Source organism: Callithrix jacchus, chromosome 8, assembly GCF_049354715.1.
Source record: "Callithrix jacchus isolate 240 chromosome 8, calJac240_pri, whole genome shotgun sequence".
In the NCBI taxonomy this organism is placed as follows: Eukaryota; Metazoa; Chordata; class Mammalia; order Primates; family Cebidae; genus Callithrix; species Callithrix jacchus.
This window is the reverse complement of record NC_133509.1, coordinates 11788075-11800882: the sequence shown is the minus strand read 5'-3', so window position 1 is coordinate 11800882 and position 12808 is coordinate 11788075. Positions and strand designations below refer to the sequence as shown.

Sequence of the window (12808 nt, the reverse complement as noted above, 5' to 3'; positions counted from 1 at the left end):
ATATCGTGAAAATGGCTATACTGCCCAAAGTAATTTACAGAATCAACGCTATCCCCATCAAGCTACCATTGACTTTCTTCACAGAACTGGAAAAAACCACCTTGAACTTCATATGGAACCAAAAGAGAGCCCGCATAGCCAAGTCAATTCTAAGCAAAAAGAACACAGCGGGGGGCATCACACTACCGGATTTCAAACTATACTATAAGGCTACAGTAATCAAAACAGCATGGTACTGGTACCAAAACAGAGATATAGATCAATGGAACAGAACAGAGGCATCAGAGGCAACACAACATAACTACAACCATACAATCTTTGATAAACCTGACAAAAACAAGCAATGGGGAAAGGACTCCCTGTTCAACAAATGGTGTTGGGAAAACTGGCTAGCCATGTGTAGAAAGCAGAAACTGGACCCCTTCCTGACACCTTACACCAAAATTAACTCCAGATGGATTAAAGACTTAAACATAAGACCCGGCACCATAAAAACCCTAGAAGGAAATCTAGGCAAAACCATCCAGGACATAGGAGTAGGCAAGGACTTCATGAACAAAACACCAAAAGCATTGGCAACAAAAGCCAAAATAGACAAATGGGACCTAATGAAACTCCACAGCTTCTGCACAGCAAAAGAAACAGTCTCTAGTGTGAATCGGCAACCAACAGAATGGGAAAAAATGTTTGCAGTTTACCCATCTGACAAAGGGCTGATATCCAGAATTTACAAAGAACTCAAACAGATTTACAGGAAAAAAACAAACAAGCCCAATCAAAAGTGGTCAAAGGACATGAACAGACACTTTACAAAAGAAGACATATATGAGGCCAACAATCATATGAAAAAATGCTCATCGTCACTGGTCATCAGAGAGATGCAAATCAAAACCACATTGAGATACCATCTCACGCCAGTTAGAATGGCGATCATTAAAAAATCTGGAGACAACAGATGCTGGAGAGGATGTGGAGAAAAAGGAACACTTTTACACTGTTGGTGGGAGTGTAAATTAGTTCAACCATTGTGGAAGACAGTGTGGCGATTTCTCAAGGCCTTAGAAATAGAAATTCCATTTGACCCAGCGATCCCATTACTGGTATATATCCAAAGGACTATAAATCGTTCTACTACAAGGACACATGCACACGAATGTTCATTGCAGCGCTGTTTACAATAGCAAAGACCTGGAATCAACCCAAATGCCCATCGATGATAGACTGGATTGGGAAAATGTGGCACATATACACCATGGAATATTATGCAGCAATCAGAAATGATGAGTTCGTGTCGTTTATAGGGACATGGATGAATCTGGAGAACATCATTCTCAGCAAACTGACACAAGAACAGAAAATGAAACACCGCATATTCTCACTCATAGGTGGGTGATGAAAAATGAGAACACATGGACACAGGGAGGGGAGTACTAAACACTGGGGTCTATAGGGGGAAAAGGGGAGGGCCAGTGGGAGGGGGAGGTGGGGAGGGATTGCCAGGGGAGAAATACCAAATGTGGGTGAAGGGGAGAAAGCAAACAAAACACACTGCCCTGTGTATACCTATGCAACTGTATTGCTTGCTCTGCACATGTACCCCAAAACCTAAAATGCAATTAAAAAAAAAAAAAATCCAGGGTTAACACACGGTATTACAACACTATGATATTAATAAAATATCCATGATATTTATAATATCTAGAGTTAACACACTAAGATATTAAAATATCTGTGATATTTATAATATGTAGTGTTAACACACTATATTATAAAATTCATATTTATAATATTCAGTGTTAACACACTATGATATTAATACAATGTTCATATTTATAATATCTAATTCAAGTGTTAACACATTATGATATTGATAGTGTATTATTTATAATAGCTAGTGTTTAAAAAACTATATGAAAAATATATTTATAATATCAGGTATTAACACACTATAATATTAATACAATATCCATAATGTTGACAACACTGTTAACACTAGAATATTAACACAATATCCATATTTATAATATCTAGTATTAAAACACAAAGATTAATAAAATGTGATATTTCTAATATCTAGTGTTGGCCGGGCGTGGTGGCTCAAGCCTGTAATCCCAGCACTTTGGGAGGCCAAGGCGGGTGGATCACGAGGTCAACAGATCGAGACCATCTTGGTCAACATGGTGAAACCCCGCCTCTACTAAAATTACAAAAAATTAACTGGGCACGGTGGTGTGTGCCTGTAATCCCAGCTGCTCGGGAGGCTGAGGCAGGAGAATTGCCTGAACCCAGGAGGCGGAGGTTGCGGTGAGCCAAGATTGCGCCATTGCACTCCAGCCTGGGTAACAAGAGCGAAACTCCGTCTCAAAAAAAAAAAAAAAAAAAAAAATCTACAAAGATGGGAAGAAACCAGCATAAAAAGGATGAAAACACCCAAAACCAGAAGGCCTCTCCTCCTCAAAGGGATCACAACTCCTGACCAGTAACGGAACAAAGCTGGATGGAGAATGAGTCTGATGAGTTGACAGAAACAGGCTTCAGAAGGTGAGTAATAAGAAACTTCTCTGAGCTATAAGAACATGTTCTAACCCAATGCAAAGAAACTAAGAACTTTGAAAAAAGGTTTGACGAAAAGCTAATGAGAATAAACAGCTTAGAGAGGAATATAAGTGAATTGATGGAGCTGAAAAACACAACACAAGAACTTTGTGAAGCATGCACAAGTTTTAACAGCTGAATTGACCAAGCAGAAGAAAGGGTATCAGAGGTCGAAGGTCAACTCAATGAAATAAAACCAGAAGGCAAAATTAGAGAAAAAAGGGTAAAAAGAAATGAAAAAAGTCTCTAAGAAATATGGGACTATGTGAAAAGACCTAATCTATGTTTGATAGGTGTACCTGAATGTGATGGAGAGAATGAATCCAAGCTGGAAAATACTTTTCAGGATATTATCCAAAAAAACCTAGCAAGGCAGGCCAATATTCAAGTCCAGGAAATACAGAGAACACCACAAAGATATTCCTCAAGAGCAGCAACCCCAAGGCACATAAGCATCAGATTCATCAGTGTTGAAATGAAGGAGAAAATGCTAAGAGCAGCCAGAGAGAAAGGTCGGGTTACTCCCAAAGGGTAACACATCAGACTCAAAGCGGATCTCTCAACCGAAACCCTACAAGCAAGAAGAGAGTGGGGACCAATATTCGACATCCTTAAAGAAAAGAACTTTCAATCCAGAATTTCATATCCAGCCAAACTAAGCTTCATAAGCAAAGGAGAAATAAAATCCTTTACGAACAAGCAATTAATCAAAGATTTCATCACCACCAGGCCTGCTTTACAAGAGCTCCTGAAAGAAGTACTAAACATAGAAAGGAACAACCAGTACCAGACACTCCAAAAACATAGCAAATGGTAAAGAGCTCGACACAATGAAGAAACTGCATCAACTAACAAGCAAAACAGCCAGATAGCATCAAAATGGTAGGATCAAATTCACCCATAACAACATTAACCCTAAAAGTAAATGGGCTAAACACCCCAATCAAAAGACACAGACTGTCAAATTGGATAAAAAGCCAAAACACATCGGTGTGCTGTATCCAGGAAACCCATCTCACATGCAAGGATACACAAAGGTTCAAAATAAAGAGATGGAGGAAGATTTACCAAGCAAATGGAGAGCAAAAAAAAGCAGGAGTTGCAATTCTAGTCTCTAACAAAATAGACTTTAAACCAACAAATATCAAAAGAGACAAAGAAGGACATTACATAATAGTAAAAGGATCAATGCAACAAGAAGAGCTAACAACCCTAAATATATACGCACGCAATACAGGAGCACCCAGATACATAAAGCAATTTCTTAATGACTTACAAAGAGACTTAGACTCCCACATAATAATAGTGGGAGACTTTAACACTCCACTGTCGATATTAGAAAGATCAACGAGACAGAAAATTAACAAGGATATCCAGGACTTGAACTCAGAGCCAGACCAAGCAAACCTAACAGACATTTACAGAACTCTCCACCCCAAATCCACATAATATACATTCTTCTCAGCACCACATCACACCTACTCTAAAACTGACCACATAATTGGAAGTAAAGCACTCCTCAGCAAATGCAAAAGAACAGAAATCCTAACAAACAGTCTCTCAGACCACAGTGCAATCAAGTTAGAACTCAGAATACAGAAACAAACTCAGAACCGCACAGTTTCATGGAAACTGAACAAACTGGCTCTTGAATGTTGACTGGGTAAACAATGAAATGAAGGCAGAAATAAAGAAGTTCTTTGAAACCAACGAGAATGAAGACATAACATACCAGAATCTCTGGGACACATTTAAAGCAGTGTCTAGTGGAAAATATATAGCAATAAGTACCCATATGAGAAGCAATGAAAGATCTAAAATCGACACCCTATTGTCAAAATTGAAAGAGCTAGAGGAGCAAGATAAAAAAAAAACTCAAAACCTAGCAGAAGACAAGAAATAACTAAGATCAGAGCAGAACTGAAGGAAATAGAGACACAAAAAACCCATAAAAAAAATCAATAAATCCAGGAGCTGGTTTTTCGAAAAGATCAAGAAAATAGACCACTAGCCAGATTAATAAAAAAGAAAAGAGAGAATAATCAAAGAGATGCAATAAAAAACGATAAAGGGAATATCACCAGATTCCACAGAAATACAAACCATCATCAGAGATTATTACAAACAACTCTATGCACATAAACTAGTAAACCTGGAAGAAATGGATAAATTTCTGGACACTTGCATCCTCCCAAGCCTAAACCCAGAAGAAGTCGAAACCCTGAATAGACCAATAACAAGGGCTGAAGTTGAGGCAGCAATTAACAGCCTACCAACCAAAAAAAGCCCAGGTCCCAATGGGTTCACAGACGAATTCTACCAGACATACAAAGAGGAGCTGGTACCATTCCTTCTGAAACGATTCCAAACAATACAAAAAGAGGGAATCCTTCCCAAATCATTTTATGAGACCAACATCATCCTGATACCACAACCCACCAGAGACTCAACAGGAAAAGAAAACTTCAGGCCAATATCCATGATGAACATAGATGCAAAAATCTTCAATAAAATACTGGCAAGCCGATTGCAACAGCACATCAAAAAGCTTATCCACCAGGATCAAGTAGGCTTCATCCCGGGGATGCAAGGCTGGTTCAACATACGCAAGTCTATAAACGTAATTCACCACATAAACAGAACCGAAGACAAAAACCACATGATTATCTCAATTGATGCAGAGAAGGTCTTTGACAAAATTCAACAGCCCTTTATGCTAAAAACCCTCAGTAAACTAGGTATCAATGGAACATATCTCAAAATAACAAAAGCTATTTATGACAAACCCACAGCCAATATCATACTGAATGGGCAAAAACTGGAAGCAGTCCCTTTGAAATCTGGCACTAGACAAGGATGCCCTCTCTCACACTCCTATTTAATATAGTATTGGAAGTTCTAGCCAGAGCAATCAGGCAAAAAAAGAAATAAAGGGTATTCAGTGAGATAAAGAGGAAGTCAAATTGTGTTTATTTGCAGATGACATGATTGTATATTTAGAAGACCCCATTGTCTCAGCTCAAAATCTCCTGAAACTGATAAGCAACTTCAGCAAAGTCTCAGGATACAAAATCAATGTGCAAAAATCACAAGCATTCCTATACATCAATAACAGACTTAAAGAGAGCCAAATCAAGAATGAACTGCCATTCACAATTACTACAAAGAGAACAAAATACCTAGGAATACAACTAACCAAGAACGTAAAGGACCTCTTCAAGGAGAACTACAAACCACTGCTCAATGAAATCAGAGAGGAAACAAACAGATGGAGAAACATTCCATGTTCATGGTCAGGAAGAATCAATATTGTGAAAATGGCCATACTGCCCAAAGTAATTTACAGATTCAATGCTATCCCCATCAAGCTACCAATGACCTTCTTCACAGAACTGGAAAAATCCACCTTAAACTTCATATGGAACCAAAAGAGAGCCCACATAGCCAAATCAATTCTAAGCAAAAAGCACAAAGCTGGAGGCATCACACTACTGGACTTCAAACTATACTACAAGGCTACAGTAATCAAAACAGCATGATACTGGTACCAAAACAGAGATATAGACCAATGGAACAGAACAGAGGCCTTGGAGGCAACACCACACTTTTACAACCATCTGATCTTTGACAAACCTGACAAAAACAAGCAATGGGGAAAGGAGTCCCTGTTTAATAAATGGTGTTGGGAAAACTGGCTAGCCATGTGCAGAAAGCAGAAACTGGACCCCTTCCTGATACCTTACACTAAACTTAACTCCAGATGGATTAAAGACTTAAACATAAGACCTAACACCATAAAAACCTTAGAAGAAACCTAAGCAAAACCATTCAGGACATAGGCATAGGCAAGGACTTCATAATCAAAACACCAAAAACATTGGCAACAAAAGCCAAAATAGACAAATAGACAAATGGGACCTAATCAAACTCCACAGCTTCTGCACAGCAAAAGAAACAGTCATTAGAGTGACTTGACAACCAACAGAATGGGAAAAAAATTTTGCAATCTACCCATCTGACAATGGACTAATATCCAGAATCTACAAAGAACTAAAACAGATTTACAATAAAAAAAAAGCCCATTCAAAAGTGGGCGAAGGATATGAACAGACACTTTACAAAAGAAGACATGTATGAGGCAAACAAACATATGAAAAAATGCTCATCATCACTGGTCATTAGAGAAATGCAAATCAAAACTACATTGAGATACCATCTCATGCCAATTAGAATGGCGATCATTAAAAAATCTGGAGACAACAGATGCTGGAGAGGATGTGGAGAAATAGTAGCACTTTTACACTGTTAGTGGGAGTGTAAATTAGTTCAACCATTGTGGGAGACAGTGTGGTGATTCCACAAAGACCTAGAAATAGAAATTCCATTTGACCCAGCAATCCCATTACTGGGTATATATGCAAAAGATTATAAATTGTTCTACTAGAAGGACATATGCACATGAATGTTCATTGCAGCACTGTTTACAGCAGCAAAGACCTGGAACCAACCCAAATGCCCATCGATGATAGACTGGACAGCCAAAATGTGGCACATATACACCATGGAATACTATGCAGCCATAAAAAACAATGAGTTCATGTCCTTTGTAGGGACATGGATGAATCTGGAAACCATCATTCTCAGCAAACTAACACAAGATCAGAAAATCAAACACCACATGTTCTCACTCATAGGAGGGTTTTGAACAATGAGAACACATAGACACAGAAAGGGGAGTATAACTGGGGTCTGTGGGGGGGAATAGGGGAGGGACAGTGGGGGCTGGGGAGTTAGAGAGGTATAACATGGGGAAAAATGCCAGATATAGGTGATGGGGAGGAAGGAAACCACACTGCCATGTGTGTACCTATGCAACAATCTTACATGTTCTGCACATGTACCCCAAAACCTAATATGCAATAAAAATAAATAAATAAAATACTTGCACAGTTCTGATGGCTCATGCCTGTAATCCCAGCACTTTGGGAGTTCTAGGTGAGTGGATCACTTGAGATCAGGAGTTCAAGACCAGCCTGGCCAACATGGCGAAACCCTGTCTCTACTAAAAATACAAAAATTAGCTGGACATGGTGGTGCATCCCTATAATCCCAGCGGGAGGCTGAGGCAGGAGAATCACTTGAAACTGGGAGGCAGAGGTTGCAGTGAGCTGAAATCAAGCCACTGCACTCCAACCTGGATGACAGAGTGAGACTCCATCTCAAAACAAAACAAAACAAAACAAAACAAAGCAAAACAAAACAAAAAAGAAATAACGCACCTAGCACAGTGTGTGAAACATGGTAATTTTTCAGTATCATTATCATTAGCTAACATTTTTTGAGGGCTAGCCGTGTGTGTAAGGACCTGACTTGAACTGTCTCATTTTATCTTTACAATAACCCGTTGAAGCAGGTATCGTTATTCATCCTCATTTCTCCAGAATTGTAAATAGCTAGTCAGTGGTGGAGCCGGAATGTATGCCCTGGGAACCTGATTCCAATCTGTGTGCCTAAGCAATCTACTACCATGCCTCTACTTGCACATATTTTTATCCTTGATTAGGGGATTTAATGTGTTTGAATTAAATTCAAATTAATTAATTTGAGTTAATTAATTAATTTAAAAGCCCATTAATTAATGGGCTTTGTGCTTGGAAACAAAGAAATGGAAACACATGTCAATTGAATGCCATTATATGCAGGTACTATGCTAGAAAATATTTTATTTTAGTTACTATTTAATCATTGTATTTTTTTTTTTTTTTTTTTTTTTTAGAAACAGGATCTCACTATGTTGCCCAGGCTGGAGTGTAGCGGATATTCACAGGCACAACCATGCACATAGTCACAAATCCCTAGGCTCAAGCTATCCTCCTACCTCAACCTCCCAAATAGCTGGGGCTGTAAGCACGCACCACCGCACCCAGCTAATCACTGTCTTTTTTATCTCTAAGATTCATGAAGTTTTCTGAGACACTACAGACAGAAGCTATCTTTTGTAGTAAAGAAGTGTAGCTCTTCCTGATCTTCTGATCTTTTATTGCTGATCTTCTTCCAGAAAGTAATTATTCATTTTCTTTAATTATTCATTGTTATTTACATTATTTACATTGTTTACACTGTTGAAACATTGAGATGCTAGGTTGGCAGATGATAGGAAAGATGTGGTATCTTTGCTTAGAAACTTTCTAAAAAGTTAATGGAAAAACATTAACTTTTCTGAGAGATTAAAATACTGTTTCCATTAAATAGGCATTTTTGTGTGCAGGCCTTTTTTTTTCCTTTAAGTTTGATTGGAGGCAAGAAGGAGGAGGAATATTCTCAGAGAAGGGCAGCTTTGAGGAAAGGCTGCTGTAAAGATTCTTTTTTTTTTTAAAGAGGAGGCTCGCTATGTTGCCCAGACTTGAGTGCAGTGGCTTTTTACAGGCGTGATCCCACTATTGATCAGCACCGGAGTTTTGACCTGCTCTGTTTCCAACCTGGACTGGTTCACCCGTCCTTAGGCAACCTGGAGGTCCCCCACTCCCGGGAGGTCACCACATTGATGCCAAACTTTGTACAGACACCCAGTCGGCATAGCGCACTACAGACCAGAACTCCTGGGCTCAAGCGATCCTCCCACCTCAGCCTCCCAAGTAGCTGGGACTACAGGCACACGCCACCATGCCCAGCAAGATTCTTTACTATGTCTCTTATAAATTTATAAAATCTAAAATCTTAGAATTGGAAAGAACTTAGAGATAATTTAGTTTAACCTTGGCCTCATTTTACAGAGAAGGAAACCAGACCTAGCAGAGGAAATGTTTTGCCCAAGGATAAAACTCAGGTTTCTGAACTCCTAGATGACAACTAATACATTATTAATTACAAATAACTATATATAACTTCTGTTTGATAATGCCTTTAGGTAGTAACCTCTAAAATAGCCACATCAGCATCTTTCTAAGCCAGTTCCTGAATACCCACTTCATGTCTGATTCCTACAATCCAATGTAGTATACATTTTACATAGACTTGGTCTGGCAATGAGGAAACAGCATTCATTTTCAATCCTGGGTCTTGGCAGAATTTGGTATATAACACTGCAGTCGATTACACCCTGTAAAGCTTTAAAGGGATGGTATTCCAAGAATTAGTACTAGTCTGAAGAACCAAATGTTTTGTTTCCCTTTCACTTTTTTACACCTCCCTGGTTCCTGGGGGTAAAATAAATGTTTTCAGTCTAATGGGTGCAGTGGAGAGAGGCATTCTAAGTGGAAAGAAGAGCACATACAAAAGCCTAGAGGCCTCCTGAGATATCATGAGGTGTGTGGGGCCCTTCAAGCAGTTGCTATGACTAGAGCACGTTGGCCCCACAGAGAGCTGAGTCAAGAGCCAGACCTCCTGTACTCTGCATATCTGGAACTTTAGCTTAAAGGCAATGGGGAGTTATTGAAAGATTTATAGGAGAGGAATTACGCAAATACAGTTGCTTTTAATTATTGTTAATTTTTTTTTTTCAGACAGAGTCTCGCTCTGTCAGCCAGCCTGGAGTACACTGGTGTAATCTGAGCTCACTGCAATCGCAGACTCCCCTGCCTCAGCTTTCAGAGTGGCTGGGATTACAGGTGTGCGCCACCACACCCGGCTAATTTTTGTATTTTAAGTAGAGATGGAAATTTCACCATGTTGGCCAGGCTGGTCTCAAACTCCTCACCTCGGGTGATCTATCCGCCTAGGCCTCCCTCAGTGCTGTGATTACAGGCATGAGCCATGGTGCCTGGCTGGTTTTAATTATTTTGATCACACAGATAATATATTAATACATTTTAATATAAACTCAACTATTAAATCGAAAGTCAAAGTTCTTCACCACTCCCTCCAACCCCCATCCCCAGTTCCTCCTTGGAGGTAATTACTCTGCTGCTTGGTACATATCTCTCCCAACATTTAAAAAAGTGCATTCACTTATGTATACACATGCATAGAGATATATCTGGGATTATCTTCCCAGATATTTGTTATCAAACAAATAACATCCTGTCAAAAGATAAATTAAGAGGGACAGAGCTTGGGTCTGGATAATTCTGAGAGCCAGCTGGCCATCTGTTTACTTTGCTCAGTGTTCACAGCATATTTGGTGAACATTCCAGTTTTTCAGTGAGATTCTTACAGATAACCTGGTGCTATGGGAACCATCTGGCTGACCCATCACAACAGCTGCAAATCATTACAGCCATATCCACAAGGCCAGCCTGCACTGGGACCTGCCTGGGTCAAAAATTTGCTGCATGTGTGCATTACAGTTCAGCTGGAATTCACAGATACTAAATGTTCTTTGTTGGGATTAGGAAATGGACAGTGTGCTTGCCATGTGTTACGGAACAACTGAGGACACAGACATGACCATGGGTTCATTTTCTAAGGGAAACAATCAGAACATTTATTATTTTTGAATTGGTCTACATTGTAATAGAAGTTGATATGTCACAAAACATATCTACATAGTGATATGCTTTTTACTATCAATAGTCAAGTTAAAGATTACTACCACACTAACAGACCGACGACTTCTAACACATGGACGGGTATATCAATAGACTAGGTCTCATATAACTATTACTAAATGGGGCCTAGGGGTCTAAGGAATACAGTTTTAGGAATAAATGTGGAAATGTGGATAGATTTATTTATCCCACTCATTAATTCACTCAATATACTTTGGAGGGGGGAGCGGAGATGAGATCTCACCTTGTCACCCAGGGTGTGGTGCAGTGGCTTTGACCGCCTGGGCTTAACAGATTCTCCCACCTCAGCCTCCCCAGTAGCAGGGACTAAAAGCATGAGCCACCATGCCCAGCTAATTTTTGTATTTTTTTGTAGAGACAGGGTCTCCCATGTTATCCAGGCTGGCCTCAAACTCCTGGGCTCAAGCAATCCATCCACCTTGGCCTCCCAAAGTGCTGGGATTACAATCGATACACATTTAGTACCTATTATTTACGGGCTAGAGCATGTGCTAAGGCGTCAGTTGAATCACTCTATTCCCTTTGCTTTAGACTGAAGCTTCGATGGCACCTGGGAAAACAGACAACGAATGTAGTGAGTATCCATAACTAGTTTTACAGACAACCAGTAGTTTGCAAATTATTCCATCCATTAAATGATTCCAAATATTGGAGCAAAGGCCTCCAAGTTAAAATAGTCCATGGAAACATGCTCTATATATCTATGTGGTGCTTACAATAAAAGATGACTTCCTGCGGCTTACTTGCAACTCCGAAAGAGGTGATTTAGGAAAAAAAAAAAAAAAAAGTATGTCACCGTGCTCTTGGGAAATGCTTTTGGGATTTGTCCAAGTTCTAGAGTGGAACTCAAGGCTCCTGAGCCAGAGGACATGAGTTATAACTAAGTAGGATGCGACTGAATTGGAATCTTCCCTGACAGTAATCCCATAAACAGTTGTCTAGGTAAGGGCAAAGTATACAGGTCCCAAAACAGGGTACAAGCTTTCCCTAAAACAGAGGCACTTTCAACAGGGCTTTGTTCCAGGATCCCTAAAACAATTTCAAACAAGGAGATTCACGTTATTCACCTTATCATACATTATTTCAGTGCAAACCTAGAAATATTTTACCAAAAAAATGTATTTGGAAGAATTTGTGAATTATATTTGCTGATTTTTTGAAAGAAATAAAATTTATTTGATTTTTTAATAAATAAATACTTTTTAATGAAATTATTTTAAAAAGGAGAGACGTCTGCAACACCTTAAGAACAATGATACATGTATGAATACTCTGATTTTAAGGGGCAAGTGATGAAGGAACGGGAAGCTGGGTCTGAGTGTGCTCCCAGAAGTCCCCAGAACGTCAGCACAAGGCTGAAAAGGGAAGTGGGAGCTTCGCGTGGAAGACTGCGGAGAGCGTCTACGGTTGTGTCAAAGGAAAAAAATGTTCCTAAGAGTATACCAACCCTGTTCACCAAAGCCTGGAACGCAAGTGTCCCTCCAAGCTGTACACGACCGAGAGAACGCGAACTGAAAGCAGAAGCAGGTCCCAAGGGGCCAGGCACCCCCTCCTCCTGGATACCCACGTCAGACAGGAGAACTAAGGCGGGCCCAGAGGTAACTCAGCTCTTTCCACACGGCAGCCGCCGAAGCTCTAAGGGAGACTACCGTTCGCGCCCGTTGCCGTGGCAACCGCTGGAGTCACGCAGCCCCGCCCCTTCCTCG

The 12808-nt window shown here is 39.8% G+C and overlaps 1 pseudogene across 1 annotated transcript in view; it reads right to left on the bottom strand.

The window, feature by feature from the left end:
- Positions 1-12749, bottom strand: part of LOC108588795 (uncharacterized) — a 46635-nt pseudogene extending 33886 nt beyond the window's left edge. The window contains exons 1-2 of the transcript XR_013521695.1: positions 12550-12749; positions 11568-11652 (exon numbers count right to left, since the gene is read on the bottom strand). The product of XR_013521695.1 is annotated as an uncharacterized LOC108588795 (transcript). The remainder of the gene's footprint in view (positions 1-11567; positions 11653-12549) is intronic.
- Between the last annotated feature and the right edge of the window lie 59 nt (positions 12750-12808).